Here is a 17,820-nt window from a genome sequence, read left to right on the forward strand (position 1 = left end):
CAGGGTGCAATGGACTTATCAGTCCTGATCCTGAGCAATTAGTAAGCAGTGTCAAAGGGCCTCTGCCCTGGTCAAGGAAGGTAGTTCACATGGAGAAACCCATTCCTGAAATAGAGATGCACAAAGTTGTGCCCTGAGGTTGTGCTGGTCTCCAATGGGAAGGAATGGATGGTAAGTCCTATAAATTACACCCAGTGCTAGGCACGAGTAATTCAGCCTTGAGAAAACCAGCGTTGGCCATCAGGCTTTCCTGATGAAGGAAGGAGACTGATACATTAGGTTCTGGTCAAGCCTTCAATGTCCCTACAGAGAAGTCCTTTCTGAGTTAACACTGCTGTAGCAAGACACAGCACCTGCACACAGCCTCAAGCCAGTATCCTTTCTGTTCCTGCCTCTAGGAGCCTCAAATGGGTTCTTCCTGCCTTCAGTAGCCTAGCACATCTTCTAACTTGCAACATGACTGTGGTTCCTAGCCTGCAACCCTGGTCAAGTTACTGTCCTGTCAAAGGCCTTCTGATGGGTCTCTCTTAGAGTGAATTCCAGGTCCCTCAATGTGGCCCTGCATGACTGGGTCTCTAGATAACAGTTCCACTTCACCCCTCAGCCATGGACTCTTTGTGTCTAGTTAGTCACGTGTCATCTTTCAGGTCTCATAAGGTTTCTCTTCTCCCTCTGGGCCGTCGTCCAAGCCGGCAATCGTGTGTTCTCCCTCTCCAAGCCTGGCTGCTTCCTCTTTCGTATTGACAACTCTTCTGCCCTGGTGTTAACCCAGGACTTTAAAGAAAATGAGGATTGTCTCTGGACTGTCAGAGACTGTGTTTGTCTCCCAAATATCTTTCTTCCTTTCTTCTTTAACTGCAGAGTCTCTTGTGTTGGTTAAACTCATGTATGCCCATAAAAGTGTCTCCCAGGCTCCCCTTCAGCCAGATATAGTCACGTGGCTAAGCCCTAGCCCACAGTGTACAAATGGAAAGGCTCTTGGGAAGTGTCCCAAGAAGGAACATGATTTTTCTACTCCTCCTCCTCTCTGCAAGCTGGAATGCAAACTGATGTTGGAACTTGGGTATCCCTCGTCAAGCCAAGACTGGAAGCTACTTGCTAAGAAAGCCAGAGGAGAAAGAGACAAGGAGCTTGGCTCTCTGATGACTTGAACCCCACTCCCTCCCCGACCCTCAGCTGTCCCAGATTGCTTATTTCAGACTTCTTTTATATGAGAGAGAAATAAGCTGCTAGCTTGTACTGTCACTTCTTGTAGCTCAGTCTAATTGGTGCAGGTGCAAGCAACTGAATACCTGCCAGTCTCAGATCTCCCCTTGAATCAGACATTGGGACTGGTGGGCGTTCCAGGTTGGGTGCCTCTGCCTCAGTCAGCATCTGTAATTCTCTCAGGCTCTTTCTCACAATCCCAAGATGGCGTCAGCAGTTCCAAACATCAGTACTTCAAGAGGTGGCTGAGATGGCTGGAAAGGACAAAAGGTGTTCTTTTCACACACCTCAAGGCACACATCTGCCACTCCTGTGGGCCTCCTCGGAGCATCTGCTCAGCCAGACCCTTAACTCAAGGGTGGTTGAGACAGCACAGTGTGGGTTGCTTGACTTCTACATTGGAAAAAAACAAAACAAAACAAAACAAAAATTTCTGTGGATGGTTCCTTATTGGGTGGCACCCGTTTACTGACACCTTTCCAGAGCAGGACATCCCCAAACCCTGTGATTGGCACCAGGTGCCCCTACAGTGGAGCTTCTAAGAGTCCTAAAAGCTCTCTTTTGCTGCTCTGCTTGGGTGGAGTCAGCATTCTTGTGCCCTGTTACTGAGAAGGAGCCTGATGTCAGGGTCACTCTTATTTGCCTTGGGGCCATACTGGAGAAGTGAGTTCACAGATTCAAATTACTTGGTGTTTGCTTCTCAAACTTGGCTATACTTCAGAGTCCTGAGGGGACTCTTGCAAATTGCCTGAACTACAGAGACCAACTCTAGGTGGTTCAAAGTGTGGCCTGGGTCCCGAGGTTTCCAAAGGCTTGCTCATCAGTCCTGATGCTCAATCGAGAACAGCAGCTGCTCAGAGTAGGAGATAAGTTAGCTTCTTTGTCTTGGTGGTCCCTGTCCATCCAGGCTCTGTATTTGGTGGAACTTTTGTAATAGTTTGGTGAATAAAACAATGTTTGGGGGCAAGAAGAAGGGACCATGGTTGTTTGGTATAGAGCCCTTAGGCCTGGGATCACTATTCTTTCTCCTTGGATGCTGTCCCCATCAGTGCTTCTCCCCAAGGGCTCCTGGGGTGCCTGATGACCCTTTCTTCTGATATGTGAACCTGAACTCCCACTCTCTCCTCAAGGACAGCCAAAACTACACTCACCAGGAAGACCCATGTGCAGAACCGCATACACAGCTTTGCCGGCTCTAACTGAGAGCCTGGCCCTCCCTCGCATCTCTCATCTGGCCACCAGCTTTGGTCCCAGATGTGTCATCCCTGAGAGATGTGCCATAGTCCCGAAAGGGGCTGTCCTTTGTCAGAGAGTTTCGAGGGAGGAAGGGATCCTGCCATCTTGGTTGGGTGGTGTGGATTTTTGCTATAAATGCAGCTCATCTGGGAAATGCCCAGGTGCCGTGTTTCAACAGCTCTGAAACCTAAAGCTCAGAAGGCTTTGAAATGCAAATATTTTGAAGGAAACATAAGGTAAACATGAGTGCTCATTGCTCCCTGATGAAAACAATATGCTGTTTGCTCCGAAATGTAAATCGGGTCTAGATGGCTTCTAAAGCAAGCCACAGCTCATATTTTTAGGGGCAGGGTAATAGTGTCCCTAAAAATACTCTTTGACAGCCTTCCCACCCCCACCAGAATCCACCCACCCTCCTTTTTCCCAGGCACCCTGTTTCCCAGCTCTGCTGCCTTCTCCCACAAACACTCTGAATCTACCTTCCCAACACCCAGTCTTCAATACTGCCCTCTCCTCCACAACTTTCCTCTAGTTTTTCCAATACTGCCCCAGAGTTCCTTTTGGATAGAACCTGGGGTGGTGGTAGTGGTGGTGGTGGTTGTGGTGGTGGTGGTGTTATGTGCCTTGCCTGAAGCCAAAGGCATTTCACTGACTTGAAAGAGATTTTATGGTGCATTGAGCTTTAATAAGTGTTTAATGCAGGACAAACATTTTGCCCTGTAGCCCCAGGGTTCAGGCTGACCATGCCTGCTGGTGGCCCTCTTTTGGTCATGGGAGAAGGACAGCCACTGGGGTCCGATGGTTCAGGTGGGTGCAGCAAGTGACAGCTGCAGAGAAAGGAATAATTAGCAATCTCAACCCCCCATAATGAGTAGCTCGGCGATCCTTCTTGGAGCCATTAGGAACGTCTATCTTATTAATGATTGTACTCGACAGCCGCAGGCCTGGGCGCCCGCTCCTCTCTGATGGGGCTCACGTTCCTCATCTGTGCGCTGATGATCAGAGATGGAAAGTGGTCATTTGTCATCTCCCTTAGTAGAGGGGGTCTGGGCTTTCTGGGCCAGCCATGACCCTGGGGCTGCTTAAAAAACCTGCAGCCAACCCCCATGGGTCACCAGCACGGGCTCTCTCTGCTATCTCAAGCAAAGTGGATGGCAGTCTACTGGGACCCTCATTGCCATTTGTGTCTGAAGGACTGTCACCTGTGGCATCCTTCCTCCCCTCCCTTCTCTCAGCCATCCACCTGGTCTCCTGGGTGTCCTGTTCTCCTCAGCATAGTGCAGGTACCTACAGAGGGGTTCTGGATGCTGTCCTGGTCCACACACCTGACTCTCAAGACTGGAACTGAAAACCAGGTTTCTGTGCTTCCTAGGGGTTTCTTGTGATTCCATGCTGTGCCGAAGAAAGTGTTTAGGGAAAGAGCAACTCTTTGTGGTCTAGTCTTTCCAAGGCAAAGCTTAAGCCAAGGGTTGTGGACAGACAACTATTTGTAACACAAGCTACTTCTGATTCTCAGATAGGAATCTAATTGGCTAGAAGATGCCTAATAATTTTTGAAAAACACACATAAAATTGCACGTTTGCTGGAAAAATATAATTCTTGGACCTGATAACTTGGTCATTTCACATGGTCAGATCTCATAGGCACCTAATTAAATTTTTTTTTTAATTTTGAAAGTTCACCCTAGGCCACATCACTTCTCATTGCCCCATGCCCTGTTTGACTTGCTCACTTATATCATCTGCCTCTCCCTGTTTTGAGTTAGAGGGAGCACCTTAAACCTGTGGGGTTTTTTTTCATACCTTACTCGTAGATCTGTCTTCTAAAGATACAAAACATGGAAAATCAGAGCTAAGCCTGGTGCAGATCTCATGCCACTCACCCCTTCTACCTCAGTTGTTTTAAAGCTTGTAGCAACTTTAAACACAGTTTGTAAGTTATTCTCATTGTGGTCAAGTAAGTAGCAATATCCTAGAGGCCATAAAACACAGCAGAGCATGCCCTGTTGGAACCAGGGCCTTGGAGTTCTGAATTGGCAAGGCAGGAGAAGCTGTGGTTGATGACTGTTCTCTGCACAAGAAGCTAGAACACAACTACCCACAATGCATGTGTGCAGTGTCCGTCTGATCAGCGGTTGTGCCCACTGTGTGGGTCTTCTCTCCTTCTCATCCTGTTCTCCAGAAGAACAGCAAGCATACAGCTGCTGATGTGTTTGCCCACCTTGAGCCACTCAGCCCCACTCACACTCCACCCTTTGCTCAACCTTTGATTCCACACCCTGGAACCAAGCTTTAAAGAGGCATGAAGATTTACTCCTGCTCACCAACCAGGCAGAACCTGTTGCTGTAAGTGGCTCTTACAAAACTGGTTTGACCCAGATTTCGAACATCTTTAAAGTGTGAGCATCTTCCTAATGCCTTTCCTTCACTGAAGGCTCAAGAGTTTTAAAATCACTTTTTATAAAATACAAACACAGGGGCATATAAAGTAGCAGGACATCTATCTGAGCCTTCAAACAAAATGGGATTTTTAAAGGGAACTGGAGAGTATAGCATTGCCTTGGATGACACCTGTTCTCAATTGGGTCATTAACATTTTGCCTATTAAGGGAAATTATATAGGATTTTTTTGGGGCAGGGAGGATATATAATTTCTTTTGCAACTCTTCACCATGCTATTTTAATTGAAAACAGCCATAGCTTTCAAGTTGTGGCCTTGTTTCAATAAAACTTTATTTGCAAAATTATACTGGGTTACCTTTGGCCACTGTGGGACCCTTGCTCTGGTCTATGCTGATTATTCTGCATTGCGCTTAGAGTTCCCTTAGTAGACACATTTGACAGCAGTGATGGGGAGGCTTTGGAACTTTATAGTATCAGGTCCCTGATGGTTGACTGTACACAGACCCTATTAATTGAGGCATCATTTCTGATTTCAAATACATTTGTCCATTTCAGGAGCCATCTAAGATAGACTAAAGCTAGCAGATGGCCTTGGACGTAGCCCACCGTTTTTGCATGATCTACGATGGGTGAAGTGGATGGCGAGTTTTCAAAGAGACTTCATCTCAGGATTACGTCTTGCAGCTGATATGCCTTTCCTGTCATTATTAAATTAATATAATAATCCCTGGACATCAGCCCACCCTATCGATCAGATTTCCTGCAGATCAACATAAAGATGAACTCTCATGAATTAATGATGTCTAGATGAATTAACAATTCCATAGAATTCCTGATTTGAAGAAAGTTTTAAGAGATGGTTTTAGTTGTTTTGCTAGAAAGATGTAATAAAGTTAGAATCAAGAACAGACTGTGCCTTCTCCTCATACAGTAAGTAAAGCCTGCATAATAAGAAATAGAATGACCTTTCATAATTATACTAAAAAGAGAAATAGACTTGGGATAAATTTGTGTTCAAGGAAAGGCATTTAGGTCCAAGGATAAAGTCACAGGTGTGCACCATGATAAACCAGGCCATGAAAAAACTGTTGCTTTAGACTTACAATGAGCATACAGAATAAAACACTGCTTTGAACTTAATATCAACATCCTTCTTTAATTCCAACTTTATATAACATTTTATCTCTGAGGTAATTTTCTAAAGAACTTTTTTGTCCAAGGAGGTATAGAAAGGACAGAGAAAAGAGATAAAAGTGTTGGTTGAATGGTTGTGCTTGGGGAGCACTGCCCCATCCATCCACCCACCCATCCACCCATCCATCCAAACGTGTATGTCTGTTTGTGTATAATGTACATAGGTAGGTATATGTGTATATATAAGCATGCATGAATACTTGCGGAGTGCATAAGACAGGTGGCTTTGCCCAACAAAAGTGTGAATGTGTTTATGTGTAGATGAGACTGTAGATGAAAACATAATGTGTTTATGAATGTATATATGTCTGTACATATGTGCCTATGCAAAGCATTTATTTCTTAAAGACTTGTTTGTTTGTTTATTATGAATACACTGTAGCTGTCTTCAGACACACCAGAAGAGGGCATTGGATCCCACCACAGATGGTTGTGAGCCACCATGAGGTTGCTGGGATTTGAACTCAGGATCTCTAGAAGAGCAGTCAGTGCTCTTAACCACTGAGCCATCTCTCCAGCCCTGCGTAAAGCATCTTAATTCTTTTCCTTTCCTCCCATTCTGGTTCACAAAGAGTTAACCAGCCTAGACATAGGCTTCTGGCTGCCTGGACACTGATAGAAGGACTGATAGCAATAATTTTTTTTACTTAATTCCCCAGTGGTAGGCAACAGGTGTTAGTCACCCAAGCCAGTGGTTTTTAACCATAGAATAAGAAAGGTTTTTGGATTTTTCTTGGAAGTTATTAGCAAGCACTCATTATAGTTTGAGAGCAAGAAGGCCAGAGACCTTTAGTCTTTAAAGCTATCTCTACATCTAACACTGTGTCCCATTTCAAACTGGCTGGCTCCCGGCACTGTACAAGCATTTATTTTTTCCAGAAACCCGTCAGGTGTTTAGAATTCCCTAGATTACCCTCAGTCCCTAGGAAAGAACTGGGTCTAAGAAAAAGCTGGGTCTCAGTTCATTGGCAAAGATTGTTGTTCTTGATTGGTGATGTCTGCAATGATTGATGCAGGAAGATTTAGCAGTTCCTGTGATGTGTGCTGACTCTTCTTAAAGAAAGGTGATCTCTATACCTGGTACCTTCTTTGCCAAACAGTATCTAATCTTCCTAGGTTTTGCCCTCTAACCTAGGATTGTCCTGTGACCTGTCTTGTCTAGTTAGAAAGATGTCATTCTCTCAACTATGGACTAAGTGAGTTTAGAAGAACCATCCTTGATCCAGTAAGTCCCCATGACAATGTTTAGTATTTATTGCCTTAAACTAAGGCCTAACACCAGTTCTGGCCCCAGGAGGATGCTATTGGCCTCCCCTGAGTTGTTAGTGGCGTAGAATATGGGATGGACATCAGAGGCTAGGCAGGTGATAGGGAGCAGTAGGCAGATAGCCTGGAGGATATATACCAAGAGAAGTGAAGGTACACGAAAGGGTATTCTGACCAGGGAACAGTACATATGAAGTTTTCTGTCAGGGACATACTTATTTGGGGAAGACAGGAATGAGGTAGTAGGCTGACTGGAAAAAGGGCTATGAAGTCTGACAGGCAGGGCCTAGCACACATGTGGAAGAATGGGTCTCTGTTCAGACAGAGTGTTTCAGCAGAAAGGAGAAGGCATTCTTCCCCAGATTCCCTATGTGACCCCAGCTTTGTAATCTCCATCCACAGTGCACTGGGCTCTGTACATTTGGCCAAAGCTGACACTTTTCCCAGAACCCTTTACTCTGAGTTAGAGTAGAAGTGAAGTGAATGTGTGGGAGAGGTCAAAGGTAGAAGCAGCGAGGGTTCATCATTCTCAGTAGGTCACGGCAACACAGAGATGCAGAGCAACCCAGCAAGCCCTAGGTTTGAGTTTATTCTGACTCCTGGTCTTGCCCACCAGGAGCACTAAACTGCAGCTATACAGAGGTTGCAGACAGCCATGAAGTTCCCTCTTGACCTGTGCTGTGGTCTCTCCTTGGGTCCTCTCCAGACTTTCACCTACCCAGATCACCTGAGCTGGCTAGTTATATGTCAACCTGACAGAAGCTAGAGTCTTTTGGAAAGAGGGAACCTCAATTAAGAAATTGCCTCCACTAGTTGGCCTGTGGGAAAGCCTGTGGTGTTTTTCCTGACAAATGATTAATGTGAGAGGGGCTAGCCCACTCTTGGCAGTACCACTCCCAGGCTAGCGGCTTTGGGTACTATAAGAAAGCAGACTGAGAAGCAAGTAAGTAAACAGCACTCATTCATGGCCTCTGCTCCAGTTCCTGCCTTGAGTTCCTGCCCTGACTTCCCTGGATTATGGACTGACTACAGAGCTCTTCGATGAAATAAACCCTTTGCTCCCCAAGTTGTATTTGGTCATCGTGTCTTATCATTACAGATGGAAAGTCAGTAAGTCACCACCTCACTGACGTAGGCCTCTGTGATGGTTAGTTTTGGTGGTCAACCTGACTGGATGAAGAGAACCTAGAGATTCATTTTCATGGCAACTGTAGAGCCAACCTCCTCACGGCCTCTTCACGCTCAGGTCCTTTTCAGCTTTGGCCCACTAGTACCTGTGGCACTAAACTAGAAAACTTTCTGCTTTCCCAGATTGACCAGGTCCTACTTCTCCCTCTGACTCTTTCCACAGGTTTGTTCTTCTGGCTGGAGAAGTCAGGAGACTTCCCAGAGAAGGTGATGTTTATATCAGCCACTGATGTGGACTATGAGGCCATAGGGAAAAGGCATATAAAATAGGCTGAATGCTCATGGAACAGAGTGCTGGTTGCATGAACAGGCCTGCAGAACCGTCTTCGGTGCTGTGTAAGAGGAGGCATGGCCTCTCTGCTGTCAGAGATGCTCAGTCTGCACACGGCTTAGGCAGGCTGCAAGGCTTGGAGACCTTCAGCCCTTCTTGCTGTGAGTCACTGGCAACTGCTGATCCACACTATGTTTGACCTACAAAGCTACCAATTTCAGATGTTCCGCCCTAATCGCCTCTCTGTGACTCTGTAAATGGGGTTAATAGCAGTGCTGCTCACGCAGGTCTGCAGAGAGAGTAAGTGAATTAACACCTGCGTGGACACCTGGACGGGAGGCTGAGCACGGCAAGCAGGTGATGGCGATAGCTCCACTCAGAGTACCTACTATGCTCAGGCGCTGTCAAGCACGATACCTTGTCAACCGTCAGGCTCTTGGGCTTGCCCACAAGTCCAATCAGAACCCTACTTGACAGGAGGCTGAGCTCCAGAGAGGCTGAGGCACCCAAGTTACTACAGCTGGAATTTGGGAAACCTGGGTTTGAATGGAGCAGCCTTCAGATAGGATCAGTGGAAACTATTTTGTTTTCTAGTGGGTGGATAGGTGTTAGGAGATGTAGAAGTCCCTAATAGCCCTTGAGTTTGGGGAGCCACATTCCCCAGGGTTCTTGAGAAATACACACTCGCATGCATACACGTGCGCTCTTGCACAAAAGGGGTGGAGGTTATTAAATTAGCTTTTATGATGGGGCCTGGGTAACTCAGCAGTGCTGGTCTGTATACCAGAGAGGCAGAGAGTCAGGTTTCAGATCTAGGAGGCGTCACCTCAGCAGCTCCCAATCCGACACTGAAAGCCTAAAGCTCCCTACAGAATGGTAGGTATGCAGTCCCTGTTGAAAGGTCAAAGAAGGGGCTGGAGCGATAGATATAGCTCAGCCAGTCGAGTGCTTGTCATGCAAATATGAGGATGTGAGTTAGATCAGAACCCACAAAAAGAGCCATATGTGATAGACACACTTGTGTCTCAGGGCTGGGGAACTAGAGAAATGGAGGATTCCTGAGGTCTGCTGACCAGATACCACAGCCCACTGAGCCAGCCCCAAGTTCAGGGAGCCCTGCCTCACGGAGCAAGGTGGATGACTCCTGAGGAATACCACACACGATGACGAATATTTTCCCCTATTTTTTTTTTCATCTAGAAGATGTAACCACAGCAAGGAAATCAAGTCCAGACTTGTAACCTTCATCTCTGTCCATAGTGGCGTCACCAAACAAACACAGACTTGGTGAAGAGATGCTTGGTGACCACCAGTGCGTAGTGTTTCCACCAGGCAGACGCTATTGACGGGAACAACCTTGAAGTGTGGGCAACAATGAGACACAAAGAGAATGGGGAAGTGAGGAGTTCTGAGTATTTCTTACTTTTGTTTTTAGTATAATTTATTTAATTGTGGGTTTATTTAATCTAATTTTTAGATAATAGCAGTGTTTAACACCCAGCTTATAAAACTTCTGAAAAATTTAACAACCGGCTCCTGTGGGCTAACAGGAGCCGGCTCCAGCATGCCACCCCAGGGTTATTGTGGAAAGTAAATAATTTAATGCTTTCAAAATGCTCAGGAAACCCTGGCGGACTGAGTCAGCCCTCCATTATAATTAGCTGATTTTCTGATGAACTATTCTTTTTCCTGACTAGAGCTTGAGTGTCAGAAGTCAAGGCTCAGGCAGATGGCTTTCCCCTACTTGAAACTGTTTTTCGGACAGGAGTCCTGCTTCCAGACAGTCAGCATGGAGCCTAGCATGAGGGGGCAAGGATTTCTCCTCTTGGGCCTAGATTGAGGTGGTTGCACCTTGTCTGACCTATGACCACTCTAGAACCTTCTCAGCATCACAGGTTATAGATGTGCCCTCTCCAGCACACTGGCCTTCCCTGTGGACTTACCTGAACATTGTCACATGGGGCTTCTGACAGGAAGTGCCTCTTCTTGGGTGCTGACACGGGTCAAAAGGCTGATGTTCTGTTTGGTTCCACTCTACTTTGGTTTACTGTAGACCAGGATGTTTAATCAAAGCCAAAGACACCGAGAGGGCAGTGGGTGCAAAAAGAGGCTCATTTTAGTCTCCTTGCTGAGCTGGATTGGTGGTGACTCAGTAGAGGGAAAAGCCCTGGTCATTACAACATAAATTTTGCTCAAATCCCCCTGGGGGAGGAATGTGGAAGGAACAGTTGAGAAGTAAACGTGAGGTCTGACGGAAGTATTAAGAATGCTTGTTTTATCAAGCAAGGGCCAGGGGGTCAGGGTGCTGCTACATTCTGGAGTGACAGAGACAAAAGCCCACAGAGTTTGCGCCCAGGGAGATGTCATTGTGGTAAAAGGATAGTACACAGTATCTAGGCTGCCACCAGCCGTCACCTAGGGCCACCTGTAGCAGCTGATAGTCGTTGGTTGTGAAGAATGTTGACAGACTCCCAGAAGGGGTGGGTAATACACTGTTTACCTGTCTTCGGAAGTGGAACATAGCTTCCTGCAGAAAGTGGTGCCAAGCAGAAGGGGTCAGTGTGGTTCAAGGGCTGAGCAAAGGAGCCAGAAAGCAGGAGAGTGAGGGACTCTCTTACTAGGTGAGTGGTCAATGGAGGCTGGGCATGAATGGGTCAGGGGTGAAGGAGGACAGCAAGACCACGATGGTGCCTCCTTCCATCCTTCCCCAGTGCCGCCTGCATGAGGCACATATATACTCTATACATGATGACTCAGAAAGCTAGAAAAGAAGGGATGGAGAGGGAGGTGAGGAAGAGGCAAGAAAGAGTCATTCGCAGGTGTAAAATCACTTGACAACTCTAGTTCAAATCCACAGGACCTCTGGAGAACCATAGGGCAGGCCATAGCATCTCCCCACTCGAAAACTGTTGGGCAGGCCATAGCGTCTCCCCACTCATACTCTGGTCACCCCATGGCCATTGCTCCATCTCTGCATCTTGGCCTTGCCCCTGTGCTGAAGTTCCTGCATAATGGACCGCTAAGGGCGGGGAGATTCAGTGGTTCAACGTGGTCCACTTTTTTGCCAAAGCGAGAGGACACAGACGAGACACCAAAACTCACAGAAACTGTGTGCTAGAAGAATCAAGGGAAAGTGGAGATGATTTATTTCATGGGCCTGTGATCCTAGTCCTTAGGAGGTGGGGAAAGAGAATATCCTGAGTTATATACTAAGTTTGAGCCAGCCTGGGCTCCATCGTGAGACTCTGTCTCAAAAAGGGGTGGGGGGGATGATCTAAAATGAGCCCGAGTAAAAGCACAGCTGAAGGAGGAGTAGAGTGAGCATGTCTGAATGTGACAGAGAGCTCAGACCACTGGGCTCAGGCTGAGGGCACTTTGGTGACCCTGGAGTTGACACAGTCCAGCAGAACAGGTTATACCGGGTAGAAGAGAGGACAGAGAAGAATCGGAGGTAATAGCATAATAAATGTTCTCTGGATGGTTAGCAATGGCAGAGAGGAAGAAATGTGACCCGAGGAGCCAGTTGGTGTGGGTTGGAGAGCCCATTGAATGACGCAGGGAGATTCCAACCCTAACCTTCCCTTCTCCTTCTCTGTTCCTGCTGGTGTGTGCTGGGGTTGAAAAGAAGGAAGAGAAACAAGAGAAGGGAAGAAAACTTGTCCTTTGGTGAATCCCCGAAACTGTCTGGGGTGAGTACAGCCCTTGGAGTCAGAGAGAGCTTGTGTGGGATCCTTTCTCCTTTATGATGGCTTGGGGCCAGGGGCGTAGCCTCTCTGAGCCTTGTCATCCACTCAACAAAGACAACCATCCTTCTCTCCCATTGCACTGTAGACTTTGAAGAGGGGAGTTAGAACAAAAATGGCAGGTGGGCTGGTCAGAGCCACCTCTGGGTCAGAGACTTTTTGTGGAGCCACCCTACCTGGATGGCAGCCCAGCTCTGTAAAGTCCATGTATCAGGAAGATGTGGAGAGGAGCAGGGGTGAGGAGCTATGTGTTAGGGGCCTGTTCAAGCTGCCCTTGACCCTCTGGGCTCTAGGCTGCTGGCCATTCCTTTCTCCTTAGGGGCTGAGTTTTCCTGTCTTTTGAGAGGAGATAAATTGTATTTGATGAGCAAATGCTTGATGGTCTGTGCCCCTGGGATCACCTTAGTGGATAAGGTATTCTCTCGGCGGAGCGCAGGCAGTCTTGTCTATGTGCTTCCTGACTTGGGTTGCAGGTGAACTCTGTATCCCACTAAAAGGTCCCATGAGGTCTGAGATTAGAACTCTATAGATGCTTTACCTTCTCAGGCACCATGATTTTTGTTCTCTCCTCCAAGAGTCCAAGGAGCTGCCTTAGCCTCATGTGCACCCTTGCAGTGGGGGTCTCCCCACACACCAAGGTGGCTGTGCCTATCTATGAACATAATCCATGACTCAAGAAGAGTGAGTTATAGGATATATTTCCTATGGTGACCAGCATAGTTATTTCCTTCCTTGTTCTCTTTGAATAATTACAAGTACAATAATAGGATATAGTTCATTGGCTATATTAATTACCCACTAGGAGTTGACATCCAGTGGTCTTATGCTCATTCTGTATCCCTCTACCATCTCTATAAACAAATTCAGGGTATTTTCATCAGACAAGGGAAAGTCTATACTCGTTAGCTATGTTTGTCCTAGCACTAGGCAACCATTCATTTATATTTTTTTCTTATTTTAGGCTGGAGTTCCGAGTTCTAAATGCTTCATGTGAATGGGACCATAAGTTGTATGCACCCTTGTAACTCCATCTTCCAAATAGCGTAATGTTTCCATGGTTCACCCATATGGTAACGGAGTCAGTGCTCCATATCTTCTTTTGTCTGAGGGTTATTTTATGGTTTAGGTAGGTATCTGTGGCAGTTTGAATATGCTTGGCCTAGGAAGTGGTACTATTAGAAGGTGTGGCCTTGTTAGAGTAGGTGTGGCCTTATTGGAGGAAGAGTGTCACTGTGGGGGTAGGCTTTGAGATCTTTCTCCTAGCTGCCTGTGAGACAGTCTCTCCTGACAGTAGTCTGATCCAGATGCAGAACTCTTAGCTCCCTCCTCCAGGACCATGTCTGCCTGAATGCCACCATGCTTCCTGCCATGATAATAATGGACTAAACCTCTGAAACTGTAAGCAGGCCTAATGAAATGTTTGCCTTTATAAGAGTTGCTTTGGTCATAGTGTCTCTTCAGAGCAATAAAACCTTAACTATGACACTCCCCATACACTGATGGCCCTTTTGTCCCTTGCTATTCTTTGGAATAACTTTGTTTTAAACCATTGTGTGATCTTGTGATTCATACCTTGTGAGTATACACCCAGGAGTAGGGTTACTGTGCCACAGGATGACTCTCTTTCATGGTATGAGAAGCTGTCAAACTCCTTCCAAAACTGAATTTTCTACCCTGACTAGGGGTACAGTAAGATCTTTTTTTTTTTAAATTTACTTTCTTGCTTGTTTCTAGATCTTTACTAGTTGTTATAATCTGACTTACTGATTATAGCTGCCCCACTTGGTATCAACGGCTAAGACATTGGTTCCAGTTTGTATTTCCCTGAAGGTACATGATATTAAACACCTTCCTCCATTCCTGTTGACCATTTATGGTCTTCTCTAGGAGAAATGCCCATTCTAATTCTTTGCTTTTTATCGAACTTTTCATTTTATTATTAAGTTGTCTGAGTTCTTTATCTACTTTGTGTATATATCCCTTAGTAGATATCTGGTTTGCAGATATCTTCTCTCATTTAGTGGGCCTCTTTTTTTCCCCTTTATTTTTTTTTACGATACTCTTTGAAGTACAAAGTGTCACTTTTCAGTGAGGTTCAATTTGTCTACTTTTTAAAAATTTTGTCCTTTCTGTGTTTGGGATCACATCTGAAAAAAAAAATAAGAAGGAGAAGAAAACCACCATCTAATCAGAAATCACAAAACATTTCCCCCCACATTTTTTTTCTAAGAGGTTTCTAGTTGTAGCTTTTAAAATTGGAATTTTGATTCAGTTTTGGGTACTTTTACATATGGAGTGATGTAGGGATCCAATTTTGTCCTTCTGCATGTTGTCCCAGAACCATTTTGTTGAAGACACTACTACTTCCCCGTGAATTATAGTTTGGCACCCTTTCCAAAGATGAATTGACTGTCAGTGTGAGGATGTCTTTCTGGGTTCTCGATTTGACTCAATTAATCTCCATGTTTGTTCATATGCCAAGCCCACTCTGTCTTGACTACTGTAACTTGGAAGTAAGCTTTGAAATCAGGAAGCGTGAGTCCTCCAACTTGAGTTATTCTAAGCCTCAATGAATTTCCAAGTGAGCCTTAGGACCAGCTTGTCCAGCCCTGCAAAGAAGCCAGCTGAGATTCTGCTGGAAACTGAGTTGCAGCTATGGATGGATTACGTTGCCCTATCCCTGAGCATATAATGTCTTCCTGCTCATTGGATTGTGCATTTCCTTCAACAGCTTGCTAATTTTCAGAGTGCAGACTTTGTGACTTTTATTTTATTTTATTTTATTTTTTTACGAAATGAGTTCCTGAGTACTCTAAAAAAATTTATTGTGCATATGTCTCGTATAAGTGTGTGTGTATATGTGTGTGAGTGTGTGTGTTTCTGTGTGTGAGTGTGTATGTGTGTATGTGTGTATATGTGAGTGTGTGGGTGAGTGTGTATGTGTGAGTGTGTGTATATGTGAGTGTGTGAGTGTGTGTGAGTGTCTTTGTGTGTGTGTCTGTGTGTGTATATGTATGTGTGAGTGTATGTGTGTATGCAAGAGTGTGTGTGTAACTGTGTGTGTGAGTGTGTGTATATGTGTGAGTGTGTATGTATGCATGTGAGAGTGTGTGAGTGTGTGTTTATGTGTGTGAGTGTGTGAGTGTGTGTGTGCGATTGTATATGTGTGAGTGTGTGTGTATGTGTGTATGTGTGAGTGTGTGTATGTGTGTGAGTGTGTGAGTGTGTGTGAGTGTCTCTCTGTGTGTGTATATGTATGTGTGAGTGTATGTGTGACTGTGTGTTGTGAGTGTGTGTATATGTGTGAGTGTGTGTATATGTGTGTGTGTGAGTGTCTATGTGTATGTGTATGTGTGAGTGTATGTGTATATGTTAGAGTGTGTGTGTGTGTGACTGTGTATGTGTGTGTGTGAGTGTGTGTGTGTGTGTGTGTGTGTGTGTGTGTGCCAGAGTGCATGTGTGGAGTTCAGAGTTCAACTTTATAGAGTCAGTTCTTTTCTACGGACATTGTGTTGGCTCCGTGGATTGAATTCAGGTCACAAGCCTAGCATGCCAAGGATCTTATCCTATCAGCCATCTTATGCACCTCGAATTTCTGAGAATTCTTTTTAGACACTATTGCAAACCAAACTGTTTTACCCAGTGTTAGGGTTTCAATCTGAAATGTCCACTACAGGATCGTATGTTTGGACACTTGGCTCCCAGTGTGTGTCTGTCTATGTGAGTGTCTGCCACATGTTGGGTGGGTGCTCAGGGAGGCTAGACGACTGTAAGGTCTGGAGCTGGAGCCATGGGCACTTGTGAGCCACAGTTGGTATAGCAAAGTATGATTGCTATAGCAAAGCGTCCTTTCACCTGTGCCTGCTTCAGGAAAACACTCTTTCCTGTGTCTGCTTTAGCAAGACATCTTTCACCTGTGTGCCACAACAAAATGTCATTTGACATAACTAACTTTGCAAAGAAACTAGAAGTTTTCACTTCACTTTTATATTACATGGTCAGTGAGAATGTCCAAGCACTGGGCTTGGAATCACAAGATCTGGCTTTGGCATCTTGACTCAAACAGGATCTACTGGGCTTGGCTACTGGGCTGGGCTACAGCAGATGTCTTTATCAATGAGGCTCATAGCCTCTAGCAAACACCAAAACTGTAGATAGTACCAAAGCTTCTATGGTATTTGGTGTGGATCCTCTGTTCATTCTATCCTCTATTAACCTTAGTAACCACAGCATACATATTTTCATTTCATTATTAAGCGCAGAACTTTTACCCTTTTACTTGGTGGCATAGAGCATTCTACAGCTTTTCTTTGGCATATTTGAATGACTGACATCACTATTGTCCTGCTTGGGGCCACTGCTAAATAAAGTGAATGTTACTTCCATGCAAACACCATGGCATTTTGACAGCCAGACTGATAACCAGGAATTAGTGATGGGTAGACAGCATTAATTATGGCTACGCTGGATAAAAGGGTGTTGGGTGCCCAGGACAGGATGGAGAACAGTGAGGAATCTCATAGCATCACTCAGAAAGTTGCTCCATTTAAAACTGGGGAGTTGTTCATTTCTAAAACTTATCCCTCAATAATTTTCAATAAGTTTGAAACTCTGGAAGGCAAAACTTTAAATGACGGTGGTGAAGGGTACACCTCCCACAAACCTCTTTCATATCCTTATTTATCGGGAGACCTAAATGGCAGCCATAGGAGGTCCAGGTGCTGTGCAAAAGAAGCTCTGGGCACAGAACACATCAGGCCATTCTCTGGTACACTGAGTTCTATATTGATGCTTCTTGCAGAAAGGAAGCAGGGAACCAGAGAGCTGTGGGACAGGTGGGACAGTGACTGAGGATTTACTGAGATGACAGGTGAGGCTTTTCTAATTCTTGATGCCAACCAGTGCCTCTCGGTATGCCTGAGACAGGACTGAGCTAACCGTGAAGTGCAACTCGTCCCTAGTGCTGCATCTGCTTTTGCTTCTTTCAGAGCCAGCCCCTCAGGAAATCCCCAGCTGACTCCGTGTGTGTGTGTGTGTATGTGTGTGTGTGTGTGTGTGTGTGTGTGTGTGTGTGTGTGTGTGTGTGTGTGTCGAAGTGTGCCTCCACTGCTCAGCTGCAGGCAATGTTCTGGCAGGGCACCTTGTTCAGGGGGCCTCCTGCAGGTGCCCCCCTTTACACTCTCAGCAAGGACCTGAGGTGGGGCTGAGTTGAATCACAACCCTGGTTTGGGGTCCTCGCACTGCCACAGATAGGGAAAACCATACCTGTCCTGCTTGCACAGGTCTCTGAAGAGGCTCACTAGTTAGCCTGCA

General features: G+C 45.7%; 1 protein-coding gene across 13 annotated transcripts in view; it reads left to right on the forward strand.

The window, feature by feature from the left end:
- Positions 1 to 17,820, forward strand: part of LOC134482310 (uncharacterized) — a 399,485-nt gene that overhangs the window by 264,027 nt on the left and 117,638 nt on the right. For 3 of the 13 annotated variants that reach the window (XR_010058332.1, XR_010058328.1, XR_010058334.1), the window contains 2 exons: positions 12,390 to 12,453; positions 13,469 to 17,377. The exons of 9 other annotated variants lie outside the window; for them this stretch is intronic. The gene's annotated coding sequence lies outside the window, so the exon portion shown is untranslated. The remainder of the gene's footprint in view (positions 1 to 12,389; positions 12,454 to 13,468; positions 17,378 to 17,820) is intronic. One more of the 13 variants, XR_010058330.1, reaches the window with a different exon arrangement.

The sequence above is a fragment of the Rattus norvegicus genome, chromosome 16 (assembly GCF_036323735.1).
Source record: "Rattus norvegicus strain BN/NHsdMcwi chromosome 16, GRCr8, whole genome shotgun sequence".
Taxonomy (NCBI): domain Eukaryota; kingdom Metazoa; phylum Chordata; class Mammalia; order Rodentia; family Muridae; genus Rattus; species Rattus norvegicus.